Source organism: Canis lupus, chromosome 27, assembly GCF_003254725.2.
Source record: "Canis lupus dingo isolate Sandy chromosome 27, ASM325472v2, whole genome shotgun sequence".
NCBI classification, from domain to species: Eukaryota; Metazoa; Chordata; class Mammalia; order Carnivora; family Canidae; genus Canis; species Canis lupus.
This window is the reverse complement of record NC_064269.1, coordinates 32,648,781-32,665,275: the sequence shown is the minus strand read 5'-3', so window position 1 is coordinate 32,665,275 and position 16,495 is coordinate 32,648,781. Positions and strand designations below refer to the sequence as shown.

The 16,495-nt window shown below is 36.9% G+C and overlaps 1 protein-coding gene across 8 annotated transcripts in view; it reads right to left on the bottom strand.

The window, feature by feature from the left end:
• GRIN2B (glutamate ionotropic receptor NMDA type subunit 2B) overlaps positions 1 to 16,495 on the bottom strand; it is a 505,856-nt gene that overhangs the window by 445,482 nt on the left and 43,879 nt on the right. The gene's annotated exons all lie outside the window — the stretch shown is intronic.

Sequence of the window (16,495 nt, the reverse complement as noted above, 5' to 3'; positions counted from 1 at the left end):
GGTTACCTCAAATGCAGGAAGTAGCCAGGTGTAAGGATGGTGGGCGCTACAATGAACTGAAAACTCTGTGTTCTATCAAAAGGCTCTCAAATTCTGAGGGGAAACACAAACACTGCTGCGGATCAAACAAAACACAACTTTTTAGCAGTATTTAGACTGTGACCTCTGGTTTAGAGCACTTCCCCCAGGGGTATTTTTGCATTGGTTGATAGCAAATCCTGAGGTTTAAAAAGGTAAATTTCAGACAGGGACCGATGCATGTGGACAGAAAAGAGATAAGGAAGACTGGAGAGGAGTGGTTTGCAGAATCTCTCTGCTGTCCCTGAGAAATCTTGCCACAGGAAAATCTGCCTGATCTAGTAAAACTAGTCAGGATGATGCTAATACATAGAGAATGAAAACACATCTTGCTTAACTTATCACAAATTTCAACTTAGTAAGGTCAAAATTAATAAGGCTTTCCCCTACATCAAAATCATATTTGATGGCATGATAAATGTTAGAACTAAAACCTTAACAGCTGTCTAGTAATGTCAACATCTAAAGGAAGAACAGGGGAGAACAATTAACTAACATGATGCATAAGAAACAATAGGTTGGCTTAATTAAGATCTTCCAAAGACTCCTGCTACCATGCTGTAGATTTTCTGAGTGTTTTTAAGAGTGCATATTTATTTACCCTTGCTACTAAGACTCTCAGAAATTGGTTAAGCATAACATTCATTTTTATGTCTTACCTTGCCCTGTGGTCCCCCAAAATGATTGACCATCCCATTGAATTTGAAAGGAACTTAAATTTAAAATAACTAATAAAGCCTTGAAAATATTTTCTTCTGTGTGAGTATTTTAAACTAATTTTATATTTAAAGAACTCATTAGGGATCCCTGGGTGGCGCAGCGGTTTGGCGCCTGCCTTTGACCCAGGGCGCGATCCTGGAGACCCGGGATTGAGTCCCATGTCGGGCTCCCAGTGCATGGAGCCTGCTTCTCCCTCTGCCTGTGTCTCTGCCTCTCTCTCTCTCTCTCTCTCTCTCTCTCTCTCTCTCTCTCTGTGTGTGACTATCATAAATAAATAAAAATTTAAAAAAAATAAAAATAAAGAACTCATTAGCCGATACCTTACTGTAAAACACTAGCTATTTGTGTCATTTTTTTCTAATCTTTTACAGGGGCAGATATCTATTTTTAAATTTTACGTAGTTGGAAATATGTGATGTTACTTGTGCATTTTGTTTGTTTAAATCTACTTTTTATATAATTTCCTAGGTATCCACACAGGTCACACATTTATCAAGATAAAGGTTGTAATTCCCTAATCCATCCCTTAAAAAGTTTTTTGGATTTTTCAATATGATGAATAATTTACTATAAACACCTGGGGGGAAGAAAAATACTTTTTTTCCCTCTGAGAAAAACTTACTTGGGCTGCATTCCCAAAAGTGGGATTATTGATCATTGAATACTATCATATTTAGTGCTTTCATTTCCAATTTTTTCTAGGAAGGTTTTACAAGTTTGTAAAAACTTACTTGTACTTCATTCTCTACTGCCCTGCAAACTCGGTTTTTAATAGTTTATTTATATTTGTTTATATAACATATAAGAAGGATCATCTCCTACAGTCTTTAATGTATTTATGTATAGCTATGATCAAGCTTATTGATGTATTGCTCATTCTTTCTTGCATGCAAATGGTTTGTCCTTCTTCTTTGGTCAATTATTCTGTGGAAAAGAAATATTAGCTGTGTGCATCTATGATTTTTCTCTTTACATTTGTATATTCAAATTATATTCATCACACTTATTTTGTATATTTCCCCTAGCATTTCAAAATCTCAATTTTGAAAATTTTTCTGTTAAAAATATTTTATAATTTTTAAAATATGTATTACAGAAGCACTTACAGAAATTCCTAGCTACCATACTCTAAACTCCCAAGAAACTGATTCACACTGGCCCAACTTAGTCTTAATTCAATGCTGAAATTTTGATCAATTCCAACTTTCCTTCCAATGTGGCTTTAGTTTTTTGACTTTGTGAATTACCCAGGCAGACCAGTATCATTGATGTTGGATAAGGTTGGGCCTGATACACAGTTAGGGTTTATGCTTTTATGAAGTTGGCAAATACAATGTAGAAAAGGCGTGTCTATGGTAGCTGTTCATAGAGCAGTGCATATGATTTATAGTACCACATAGCAGCCTAAATCCACACTATTATTCCAAGAATACATTAGTGGGCAATAATTTTCGAAGCCATTCCAGGAGCGTGTAGGCCAAGGTCTCAGCAGAAATAGAGATAAACAAACATTCACAATATCTGAGCACTGATGAGGAAAGGGCCACCTGTTCCTTTTTGCAACTATGTTACCTATCTTTCTTTTTTCTGGCAATAGTAGTCATCTACCACTCCAAAGTTAAAGGGCCAAAACCCCCATCTTGAGAAAGTCCCTGTGTTTTATGAAGCTTCATTTTTATTGCAGACAAAATACTGCATTAGGAAGTTCACTGAAGCAATACTATCACCTTTGCAAGAATTTATTTCCTGTAATGTAATTGCCTCTTAAATCCATTTCATCCTTTGCTTCCTTGCCCTCATTATTGCATTCCAAGCTTTCCATGGCTTCTGCCATAGACTCCTGAGTGTTCTTCCAGCTTCCAGACTCTACTGCCTCTCATCCCTCTAGCAGAGCAGACCATGCCAGAGGGCTTTTTAAGGAAATTACATTGATCAAGCCCCCCATACACACACTTTAAAATTCTTTAATATCTTTCATCCCTTTACAAGATGAAGTCTAAACTGCTTTGCATGGCACCAGCTTTGTAGGATGTTTGTTACTTGCAAAATCCTACCAGAAGGCAGATAAAGACTTGGATTGTTGATTCTACAATAGTGATGAATTACACTCTATCACTCACATCCTCACAGGTTCACAGCCCTGTAGCTAGTAACAGATCTTACACAGCTAAGTGAAAATGGAATGCAGTTGAGGACTGCACCCCAAGTATCTTTGCGCTCTCATTTTAGCAACAGAGTTAGAGTCACTAATACAATCTCTATTTGTTTAGGAGTGGAAGCTTATAAAATGCTATATATATTATAATGATTTTTATTAACTCAATAGTGGACTGTGCTTATCAACACACTGAGCTTTAATGCTGTGCCCATTTAATACGTCATAGGTATTAACAAAGGCATCAACTATACCGTGGTGATATGTGGATTATATCCAAATCCCACAATACAAAAATCCCACTACCTGCAATGACAAGGCAAATTCAGTGGGTCTTTAGATCACAGTTTAAGCCCAAAAAGAATATGGAAAAAAATCAAAATTTGTTGAGTGTTGTGCCAACTTCTTTGTACTTAAATAATCAGTCCTTCAAAATGTATTGCCAGTTACACATGTACAACTTTTCTTTCAAGATATTGTTAACTTCTGAAAAGCAAAGCTACCTTTACCCTCCTCAAACTTCATTCTAAGGTCACCTCTAAGACTTAACTTCTGTCCCACTTAAATAGTTTTCTACTTTTGTATTTATTTTCTTAAATAAAACATATGCAAAGAGTTATCCCATTCAAGGACAAGAATATGATAAAGTTCTCCTTGTGCTTAAAATAAAAATTCACATTTTGGATATTCAGAGGCATCTTCAGATAAACTGTCTCTGAGCATGCCACAAAAAGGCAAGTAATGGAGGCTTACTCTAAATTGTCTAGGTTTTTCTTTATTCTTGCCACATTGCCTTTCTTTCTGGTGCTCACTTTAACAAGGCAGTTGGCACGCAGGATCTGAAAGATAAAAATTCAGGAAAGGCTGGCTGACCCTGACAGTGATGTTTCCCTCGGCTTACTCACCCTCTGGATTCTCCTGTCCCTGCGGTATTTAAGGATGGTTTCCCTGCCTATGTTGAAGACAGAGTCCTCTTCATTTGACCGCAGAGGCCCACGCTTCCCCCTTCCTGGAGTCATGTGTCTTGAGAATTCTAAGTAAGAATTTGCAGCGAAAGCTTTCTACAGTATTTTCTCTAAACTTCTTCTTTTACTCTCCAACTGGTAACTTGAGGCTCTGTTTTTTTAATAAAGATTTAATTTAATATTGTATCCAGAGCTGAAGCTATCTTTGAGGCGGAAGCTTGTACTTTCATTAAAAAGGCTATAAATGTGCACTTAGAGTATTAGAACTATCCCCCCCCTTTTTTTTTTTTTGGTATTTTTTTTTATTGGAGTTCGATTTGCCAACATACAGCATAACACCCATGCTCATCCCGCCAAGTGCCCCCCTCAGTGCCCGTCACCCAGTCACCCCAACCCCCCGCCCACCTCCCTTTCCACCACCCCCTGTTCGTTTCCCAGAGTTAAGAGTCTCTCATGTTCTGTGATCCTCTCTGATATTTCCCACTCATTTTCTCTCCCTTCCCCTTTATTCCCTTTCACTATTTTTTATATTCCCCATATGAGTGAAACCATATAATGATTGTCCTTCTCCGATAAAGAAGATGTGGTCTAGGGATCCCTGGGTGGCGCAGCGGTTTAGCGCCTGCCTTTGGCCCAGGGCGCGATCCTGGAGACCCGGGATCGAATCCCACATCGGGCTCCTGGTGCATGGAGCCTGCTTCTCCCTCTGCCTGTGTCTCTGCCTCTCTCTCTCTCTCTCTGAGTGTGACTATCATAAATAAATAAAAAAATTAAAAAAAAAAGAAGATGTGGTCTATATATACAATAGAATATTACTGAGCCATTAGAAACGATGAATACCCACCAATTGCTTCAATGTGAATGGAACTGGAGGGTATTATGCTGAGTGAAGTAAATCAATCGGAGTAGAACTATCCCTTAATCCTGAACATTATTCTCTGTTATTGAGAGGGTTTTAAAAGTTTTTGTCTCAGGTCTGAGGATACAATGGTAGTGGTAATTCTTACTCACTACATACATGTGATGTGAAGAGTAACTACTAAAGGATGTTATAAAGTCTTCCATAGGCATTGCACATTCTACATACACTTAATAATTTTAGCATCAATAATTCCTGAATGAGGGATCCCTGGGTGGCGCAGCGGTTTGGCGCCTGCCTTTGGCCCAGGGCGCGATCCTGGAGACCCCGGATCGAATCCCACGTCGGGCTCCCGGTGCATGGAGCCTGCTTCTCCCTCTGCCTGTGTCTCTGCCTCTCTCTCTCTCTCTCTCTCTGTGACTATCCTAAATAAATAAATAAAATATTTAAAAAAAAAAAAAATAATAATTCCTGAATGAAAGTTTGTAGCGAGAAATGGAACCCACATGAGTTTAGCACCATCCCAAAGTTTGAAAACCAATGGTACTTCAATAAAACCAAGCGCAATGGAAATATTAATTCACACAATAAATTTTATAAATCTACATTTAATAAGTAAATGTTGATCTGATGCTAATTTTAAAAAGACAAAATGTAAAAACATAAGTCACAGGGGCGCCCGGGTGGCTCAGTGGTTGTGTGTCTGCCTTTGGCTCAGGTCATAATCCTAGGACCCTAGGATGGAGTCCCACTCTGGGCTCCCTGCAGCAAGCCTGCTTCTCCCTCTGCCTATGTCTCTGCCTCTATCTACGTGTCTCTCATGAATAAATAAATAAAACCTTTAAAAAAAAACATAAATGACAAAAATAAAACAGCAAAAAGGACAGCTCTGGACCTATAAATTAAATTACAAAGTTTCAACAGAGGAACAATTTAGGAGCATTACTTATGCTCCATTATTAAGGTAATGTTTAAAAAACAAACAAAAAATCATTTTTAATCATGGGATAATGTATGCAACTTTTCTAAACCAGTTGATAGAAAATCTGGATCTGGCACTATCTTAGTTAATGGCATAGGGAAAGCTGTATGGCCTACTTTTACTTTTAGGATGTTTTCAAAAGAAGAATGAGAGCCACTGGATCTTTTTCGTCCTAGAAAAGTGGAGTGTGGGCAAAATTCTTTCACTCCCTTGTGCTATCTCTGAGCCCCAAAGTTATTCAGACTCCAGAGAAGAAAAAGAAGATGAAGAGGAGATTTTTTTCACATCAGCTTCACTTTCATTCATCCCTCTAAGTCCTCTCATATATTTTTCTCTTTTCCTCTCACTCTCAAGAAAGTTCCAGATGTGAGAATGCCAAACAATGACACCTGAAAGAAAGAAGCCAACAAATCCAGGTTCCTTGTTTTATCTAGCTCCCTAGAAATAATAGGTACCTGCTGTGTTCCTCACTGCTGAGAGAAGTACGGAAAACAGCAGGTTTATCAGTTCCAATATGGAGTTGGGAGTTTCAAGTTCCCTTCCAGTGGCTAGAGGTTCCTCACCAGCCTAATATCTCTGTTGGCTTTCCTAACTGGAGACCTAAGTAGATTGAACCAGCTTTAGTCAGTTTCAGATAAGAGATGAGTTGCTTTCAGCCAAATGAATGACTCCCAGATTCTTGTGCTTCAAGCTAACGTTCCTAGGCATTTATCCTACCCAGAAAACTGCCTCTGGATTGCCTCCTCCCTATTCCTTGGAGAAGTGGAATTAATAACAGTTTTTAGAAGAACGCTTACATTAAAAACACATAAAGCTCAATATCAGCTTGTCTAAAATAGTCTTTCCTAATACCTTATGTTTCCTTTTAGCAGAAGAAATAAAGATTTTTATTATATTTAATCCAGAAAGCTGTAAGACAGGCTTGATTTTGTTTCTCTCTGATTTATTGTTCTATGGCTTGCTTATATCAGACAGGTCACGTTAGGTTTTGGGAAGATAAAGGAAACACAGAATAGGGTAAATCAGGCAAATTCCCTGAAATAATTGATCATATTAAATATTATGTTTATCCACTCCCCCTGCCAAAAAAAAGCCCGCACCTATTCATTATGATTGAATATAAAAAACATTCTGACCTATAAATAAACACTTCACAAAAATATTCATTGGATCTTTTTCTTTTAGCTGAAAAAGCACCACTCTTGCTGAGTAGCATGGATTTTAAAATGTTATGATTTAAGAAATTGGGGCTTTCAATGGGTTGTTATCATGCCCCAGTATGTGTAAGTTACTCCTGAGCCATTAAATAGATGCTCACGGAGAGGAACCCCATCAGCAATGGCAGCAATCACAGCAAGCTGCTAGTTAAGAGTGGGCAGCACAAAAGTGGAGGCAGCAGAGAGGTCGTTTTCATTCTAATATCATTTCGTAAAAGTAAAAGGGAAGCTTCAGTAGCTTTATGGTAGCAGATATGTTTTAATGATCTTTTGGAACCAAGAAAAAGCTTGAAGAATATTCAAATGAGATGGGAAGGCTAAGACTATTTTAATCATAAGGAGTTTGAGAATAAAGTATGTGGTGGCCATGGGAAATAGATTTGAACATGGAGTTCCCCTTACCTAATGGTTAAGTCAACTTCTCATCCTCTTTTTAGGGAAGTGAGGGAATGCACTGGTGTTCTTACGGCTGTTTGTTAAACACATGTCCTTGCATCACCTCTTAGATATGCATCCCTTTGTTTTAGCAAAGTCTCTGTTTAGGAGGTATGAGGACAACTTACTGTGGTCAACAGAATCTGGGTCTATCCAGGAGAGTGAAAACACCCAATTGTTCTACCTATCTTGCTCCTCTGCTCCTCAGGCCTGAAGAGACATCTCAGTCTTCTGGCAGGCATGAGTAAAGGGAGGGCAATGCCTTCCCCTCCTTTCCAATTGGGACCTGGGATCCAGGATATGTGACCATTGTGATATTAAGGTATTTCTCTTTTAGGCCACTCTGCCCTTACTACATATGCATAAGGAAAAATTCATGTGTATAAGTCACAGACTAATTCTTGGCAATTCCCCTCGGTACAGCTGATCCTTCTTTCTGCTTTCTGGTATACAGTAATTGTGCAGAGCCAGAGTAGCAGCCTGCTCATTTTAGCACAGATTTAAGGGGACCTTATCATTTGGTATATACTCTCATTTTTGAGTAAATACTACTGTAACTGAAATCTTTCTGGAGAGTAAAGTATTCCTAATATTAACACTACTCAGAGACACAAAATCACAGAAATACATTTGTATAATGAAAGATATACTTAAGAAATAACTGGAATGTAATCTTATAGGATAATAGGTGCTTCACTCTGTCTTGCTTATCAGTGAATGCCACATCCTGTACACTAGAAGCCAGGAGCCACTTTCCACCTCAGAAAAAATGCCAAGATTTTAAGAACTTTTAGGTTTGCAGTTTTCTGAAATGCAAAGCAATCGGATCCCATTGTTCTATTCAAAAAATTGTTGTGTTTTTAAATTCTTCAAATGATACCTGACACATGAAATGGTGTTATTACTGCTGCAATCATTTAAATATTTGGATAAATAAAAGTATCTCTTAGAAAACCTTAGGAAAGAATAATGCTCCTACCTAGTGAAACTTCCAGTGCTATTTCTTAAAGTGGAGAACTCCATTTTTATAACCCTAAAGCCTGCCATGAATTTGAATTTCTAAATGGAATTATTTCACGTTTGGGAAATAGAATGAAAACAAATGAAAAGAACTAATTTTTGAACAGTGAATGGGCTAAGAGGCTAACAGTTTTCAAGACTACAAATGTTTAAGAAAGATGATAATAAGCTTAACTTCATTCCACTCAGGACAGGGTGAAAAAAATGGACTTAAAACTGTACCAGAAAAATATGTTGTGAATGCATAAATATTTACATGTACACGCAAATATTGAACATACACATATATACACATAAGTACAAGCAGAGTCTTCATAAAGCCTTGTGTGTTCTCTTTTCTTTTCCCTATGCCTCGTAAAGTTTAATAACTTAGTTTGGGGTTATGATATAAATAAATAACCTATGCAGAAGTTCAGAAGTGAATTTATTAAACTGTAGAACAACCATATTATGCAGTTATTACAATATATACCCTTAGCAGGTCCTATGACACATAACACAAATGGCTGCCATAAACAAGAAGATAATGGATAACCTTGACTACAGAATTAAAGTCCATACCACTCTTCAGAGGAAAATTTCTTTTGACTTTATATGATACATATACACTGCTTCTCTCATACCTACAATGCAAGGTATTAAGCTTTAAAAAGCTGTACAAAGACATTATGAAGTAACTTTGTATATAAAAAAGTTCTCATATAGAAGTTGAGTATAAAACAAGCAAAAGTTTGTCCACTTTTTAGAATCTCAAGTAAATATTTTGTTTTGATGTTTTGTAACTTCCATCTTTTTTGAGTAACCATGTTATTTCCTAAAACTATTCATGACACAATACTTTCTATCTTCTCATGTATAATTCTTCCTCAACCTTCTTTGAAGACTTTTCCTTCCCACCATGTCCTTTAGATATTGAGTCTTAAAAGGTAAGTGGTGCCCTCCCATATGTATAAAGGTGTGTAAAGTAGGGAGAAAAGAGTATTTGAAAGAAATGGAAGAACCTGATCAAAAGGACATGGATAGGAAGACTCCACCAAAAAATTGCTAGAACTGATATAGGAATTCAGCAAAGTTGCAGGATATAAAATCAATGTACAGCAGTCTGTTGCATGCATTTCTATATACTAACAACGAAGCAGCAGAAAGAGAAATCAAGGAATTTATCCCATTTACAATTGCACCAATAAGCATATCTACGAATAAACCTAACCAAAGAGGAAATATTTTTACTCCAAAAACTTATAGAACCCTTATGAAAGAAATTGAGGAAGACACAAAGAAATGGAAAAATATTCCATGCTTATGGATTGAAACAACAAATATTGCTTAAATGTCTATGCTATCCAAAGAAATCTACACAATCAATACAATCCCTATCAAAATCCACCAGCATTCTTCAGAGCTGAAACAATCCTAAAATTCATATGCAACCAGAAAAGACCCAAATAGCCAAAGTAATGTTGAAAAAGAAAATTAAAGCTGGGGACATCACAATTCCAGACTTCAAGCTCTATTACAAAGCTGTCATCATCAAGACGTGTGGTACTGGCACAAAAACAGACACATAGATCAATGGAACAGAATAGAGGACCCAGAAATGGACCCTCAACTCTATGGTCAACTCATCTTTGACAAAATAGGAAAGAATATCCAATGGAAAAAAGACAGTCTCTTCAACAAATGGTATTGAGAGAATTTGACAGCCACATGCAGAAAAATGAAACTGGACCACTTTCTTACACAATATACAAAAATAAATTCAAAATGGATGAAGGGCCTAAATGTGAGACAGGAATCCATCATCAAAATCCTCAGAGAGAACACAGGCAGCAACCTCCTTGACCTCAGCCACAGGAGCTTCTTGCTAGGCATGTCTCCAAAAGCAAGGGAAACAAAAGCAAAAATGAACTACTGGGACTTCATCAGGATAAAAAGCAAAGGAAATAATCAACAAAACTAAAAGGCAAAAGAGAAGATATTTGCAAATGACATATCAGATAAAGAGCTAGTAACCAAAATTTATAAAGAACTCATCAAACTCAACACCCCAAAATCAAATAATCCAGTCAAGAAATGGGCAGAAGACACTAGCAGACATTTTTACAAAGAAGACCTACACATGGCTGACTTGAGAAAAAAAATGCTCATCATTCAGCATCAGGAAAATAGAAATCAAAACCACAATGAGATACCACCTCACACCAGTCAGAATGGCTAAAATTAACAACTCAGGAAACAACAGACAAGGATATGGAGAAAGAGGAACCTTCTTATACTGTTGTATGCAAACTGGTGCAGCCACTCTAGAAAACAGTATGGAGATTCCTCAAAGAGTTAGAAACAGAATTCCCCTATGACCCAGCAATTACTCTACTAGGCATTTATCCAAAGGATACAAAACTAGTGATTGGAAGGGGCACCTACACCCCAATGTTTATATCAACAATGTCCACAATAGCCAACAACAAATGAATGGATAAAGAAGAGATTTTATATATATATATATGTATATATATATATGATTATATATAAAATATTTATTTTTTCATATATAGAAATATATATATACATATTCTATCCCTGAAACTAATAATATACTATATGTTAACTAAATTGAATTTAATTTTTTTTAAAGTACAGAGGTAGAGAACAGCATAACATGTTTAAGAAAATGCAATTATTTGAGTGTGACTGGAGTTTTGATGCTTGTTTGGTGGCGGTCAGGTAGTAAAAAGGTGAGGACATGTTACTGAATAACAAATAAGGCTACAGGCAAACAGGTTATGGAGGCCTTATTTACCACACTCTGAGGTTTAAAGTTTTTCCTCTCAGCAATGAGTTTTAAGCAGAGCATTTGGGTCATCAGATTTGGGTTTTAGAAAAATCATTCTTGTAATGGTGTGGGGGATTCACTGAAGGGTAAACATGACCACAGGCAGAGAGGAACATTTGGGGACTGACTTACAGCAGTAATAGAGTGAATGGAAAAAGGAGGCAGTGTGAAAGAAATTGAGAGGAAGGAATTTATAGGATATTTAGTATTAATTGAATGAGAAGTTAAGTGAGAGTGGAAACTAGGATGACTCTGAGGGTTCTGAATTAAGAGATCATGTATTTGATGACACCACACATTGAGGTATGGCCTAGAACAGAAGCAAAAATAAAGGAGGTAAAGCATGGGAGGGAGAAATTAGATCTGTTTTGATATTTTAGATTTGAAGTGTTTGGGGATGCTCATGAAACTGAAGCTCAAGGAAAAGATAGACATTGGGAAACTGCCTAGAAAATCTAATGCCAGTGAAACCAAAACACTGATGCTGCACTTCAGAGCTGAGGTCCTTGACAACACTCCTGTGAGAAGGGAGTGCTTCTCTTTTTTAATCCTCTTAGCACCAAGGGGCTCTAAAGCATTATGGACTTTACTATTATACCTCTTTTATATCGCACACATAGCCATAGTCATTTGTTCTAGAATACACCCACCTTTTAAATAATTTGAAAATCACAGTTAATGTGTCAATCTGACTAGACTCTACTACCCAGTTGTCCAATTAAACACTAACCTAGGTATTGCTGTTATTTATTTATTTATTTATTTATTTATTTATTTATTTTAGATTTTATTTATTTATGAGAAACACAGAGAGAGAGAGAGAGAGAGGCAGACACAGAGGCAGAGGGAGAAGCAGGCTCCCTGCAGAAAGCCCGATGTGGGACCATCCCGGGTCCCCACGATCACGCTCCGAGCTGAAGGTGGCACTAAACCGCTGAGCCACTGGGGCTGCGCAGTTGTTAAGTTATTTTATACATGTAGTTAACATCTACAATTAGTTGAATTTAAGTAAAGGAGATTATCCCCAGTAATCTGGGGAAGGGGGATTATTCAATCAGTTGAAAGACCTTGTGGTGGAAGACAAGATGCTTCCCCTTAATATCAACAAGACAGGATGTCTGATCCCCTAGTGTGTATTCAATATATTAGTTCAAATTTTAGCTATGGCAATTAGGCAAGAAAAAAATGGTATCCAAATTGGAAAGGAAGAAAAAAAACTATATCTGCAGGTGACATGACCTTATATATAGAAAAATCTTAAAGAATACACTAAAAAACTATTAAAATAGTTTTTTAAAGAATTAAACTATTAGAACTAATAAATGAGTTCAGCAAGGTTGTAAGATTCAAGGTCAATATACAAAACTAAATTTTATTTCCGTATACTTGCCATGAGCAATTCAATAAATTCTTAATTCATAAAATTAAGAAAATACCCTATGACCCAGCAATTGCACTGCTGAGGATTTACCCCAAAGATACAGATCCAGTGAAATGGTAGGACACCTGCACCCCAATGTTTATAGCAGCAATGTCCACAATAACCAGACTGTGGAAGGAGCCTCAGTGTCCATCGAAAGATGAATGGATAAAGAAGATGTGGTCTATGTATACAATGGAATATTCCTCAGCCATTAGAAACAACAAATACCCACCATTTGCTTCAATGTGGATGGAACTGGAGGGTATTATGCTGAGTGAAATAAGTCAGAGAAGGACAAAGATTATATGGTCTCATTCACTTGGGGAATATAAATAATAGTGAAAGGGAATAAAGGGGAAAGGAGAGAAAATGAGTGGGAAATATCAGAGAGGATCACAGAACATGAGAGACTCTTAACTCTGGGAAACGAACAAGGTGTAGTGGAAAGGGAGGTGGGCGGAGGAATGGGGTGACTGGGTGACGGGCACTGAGGGGGCACTTGATGGGATGAGCAATGGGTGTTATGCTGTATGTTGGCAAATCGAACTCCAATAAAAAAAAAATACCAAAGGGAAAAAAAAAAAAGAAAACTCATACTGGGAAGTTCCTCCGAAGAGATTTGTTTAGTATGCAAATGAGTCAAAAATTCAATCCTGGAATGCCTGGGTGGCTCAGTGGTTGAGCGTCTGTCTGCCTTTGGCTGAGGGCGTGATCCAGGAGTTTCGGGATTGAGTCCCGCATTGGACTTCCTGCATGGAGCCTGCTGTCCTCCCTTTGCCTGTGTCTCTGCCTCTCTCTCTCTGTGTCTCTCATAGATAGATAGATAGATAGATAGATAGATAGATAGATAGATAGATCTTAAAGAGAGAGAGAAAATAATTCCACTCATAATAGCACCAAAAAGAATAACATACTAGAAATAAACTTAACAAAAGAATTGTAAAATATCTGAAAGCTACAACACATTGTGAGGAGAAATTAAAGATCTAAGGAAATGGAAAAACATCCCATGTTTGTGGATTGGAAGATTTAACATTGCTAAGATGGGAGTACTCCCCAACTGAACTGCAGATTCAATGGAACCTTTATTAAAATCCCAGATGATTCTAAAATTGATATGCAATTGCAAGGGATTTAGATTAGAAAAACCAATCTTAAAGAAGAATAAAAAAGGAAGACTCACACATCTCAATTTCAAAATGTATTACAAAAAAATATATATTACAAAGCAATGGTATACAAGATGTAGGACAAAAATAAACATATAGATAGATGGAAGAGAAATGGAATAGAATTGAGAGTTCAGCAATAAACTCACATATCTATGATCAACGATTTTTGACAAGGATGCCAAAACTATTCAATAGGAAAGGGCAGTTTTCTCAACAAATAGTGGTAGGTCAACAGGATAGTCATGTGCAAAAGAAATAAGTTGGTGCTTCATCTCATACAATGTACAAAAATTAACTCAAAATGAATCAAGGGCCTAAATATAAGGGCAAAAACATTTTCTTAAGAGAAAAATGTAGGGAAAATTTTTCATGACCTTGCATTTATCAGATATGACACCCAAAGCACAAGAAACAAAAGAAAAAATTAGACATCATCAAAATTAACACTTGTGCTTTAAAGAACACTATCAAGAAAGAGAAAAGATAGCCTACACAATGGGAGAAAATATTTACAAGTTAAAAAAAAATATTTACAAGTTATATATTTGATAAGATACTTAACTTATAAAGAGCTCTTACGACTCAATAATAAGATAAATAACCCAATAAAAAATGAGCAAAGTATCCAAAAGGTTATTTCTCCAAAGAAGATATATTGTAACCAGTATGTACATGGAAATTATGCAACATCATTAGTAAATTCAAATCATAATGAAATACCATTTCACATCAAGATGGCTAATCAACAAAAGGTGAGGATATGGAGAAAGTGGAACCCTCAAAAATGCTGGTAAAGTGGTCCAACCATTTTGGGATATAGTCTTGAAGTTCTTCAAATGACTAGCCATGAATTATATGATCCAGCAATTCTGCTCCTAGGTATATACCCAAGAGAAATAAAAACATACATCCACACAGAAAATTACACACAAATGTTTATAGAAATATGATTCATAATACCCAAAAGGTAGAAACAACCCAAATATCCATCAATGGATGAGTGGATAATTCATTTTATAATCCATTCAAGGGAATATTACTCAGCTATGAAAAGGAGTGAAGTATTTTTACATGCTACAACAAAGATGAACTTCAAAAATTTATGCTAAGTGAAAGAACCCAGCTACAAGACCACATACTATATGATTCCAAATATATAAAAGTCCCAAATAGATAAATTTGCAGAGTAGAAAGTAGATTAGTGGTTCTTTAGGGCTATGGGAGTGGAGGGAGTAGATGTAGGGAAGGAGGAATGGGAAAGAATATGAAGTTTCTCTTTGAGGTGATAAAAACATTCTAAAATTGACTGTGGTGATAATTGCACATATCTGTGAATATACTAAAATTCATTGAATTGTGCACTCTAAGTGGGTGAGTTATATCAATAAAGCTGTTTCTTTAAAAAGAGCAAAACTGGTATTTCCCTGAGGAAGAAGAAAATCTGCTTGTGGACAGCAGCTTGAGCTCCCGTCAGAGAGTTTCTAGCCTGTTGACATGACCTACCAATTTTGGACTGGCCAGCCAACACAATCACATAAGCCAATTCATTGAGAGACACACAGAGAGAGAGAGACTTCTATATTTCCTTCTATTCCTCTTTTTCTAGTAGAACACTGATTAATACAAATTTTGACATTCAGAAATGGGATGCTGCTGTAAAAAATACCTAAAAATGTGGCAGTGTCTTTAGAATTGGGTTATAGGTAGAATCTGAAATAATGTTGAGATGCTTGACAGAAAAATCCTAGATTGCTTTGCAGAGATGATTGGTGGAGATATGGACATTTAGGGTACTTCTGATGAGATCACAGAAGGAAATGAAGAACATGTTGGACAATAGAAGAAAGGCAAACCTAGTTAAAAAAAAAAAAACAGCAGAACTTGGCTGAACTGTGTTCTACTTTGGAAAAGCAGAACTTGTAAAAGATGAACTTGAATATTTAGTTGAGGACATTTCCAGAGTGAAGGTGCTGCTTGATTTTTTCCTTGCTACTTAAAGTAAAATGCAAAAGGAAGGAGATAAATTAAGGAAGTACTGTTAAGCAAAAAGGAACCAGCACTTCATGATTTCAGAGGTTCTCAGTCTATCCATATTGCAAAGAATGCTAAAATTAGGAAATTCACTGTTGAGAAAACCTGCTCTGTAGAAAAAGCCAAGAGTGTAGCTGGACAACCTTTTGCTAGAGATTAGGTGTGTGACTCATTTCCAATCAACCATCTCAACAGAAGCCAAGAATAGAGATGAGGTCATCCAGGAAGAATCTGTGGAAAGCCCTCTTGTCTGATGATGTGAATCCCCGTGGGATACAAAGGAGGCCCATAAGGTTTTGATGATATGATACCAGCACAAACATTGCCAGTTTGAACTCATAGGGACAGAGACTGGACAATATGAAAGAAATTGGTGGAACTCTATATGCAGAAAATGGGTTTATAGAGCTACCCAGCAATTCTGGGTAGAACTCTATATGCAGAAAATGGGTTTATAGAGCTACCCAGCTGCAAACATGTGTTACCTTTCAAGAAAAAGTTAGAATGACTGAAGGTGGGACCACCACGGACCCAGAGGTAAAGGACAATGGAGCTGTCACTAGGACTCAGGGAATGATGGAGCCATAGGCACAGAGGAAGAAGCC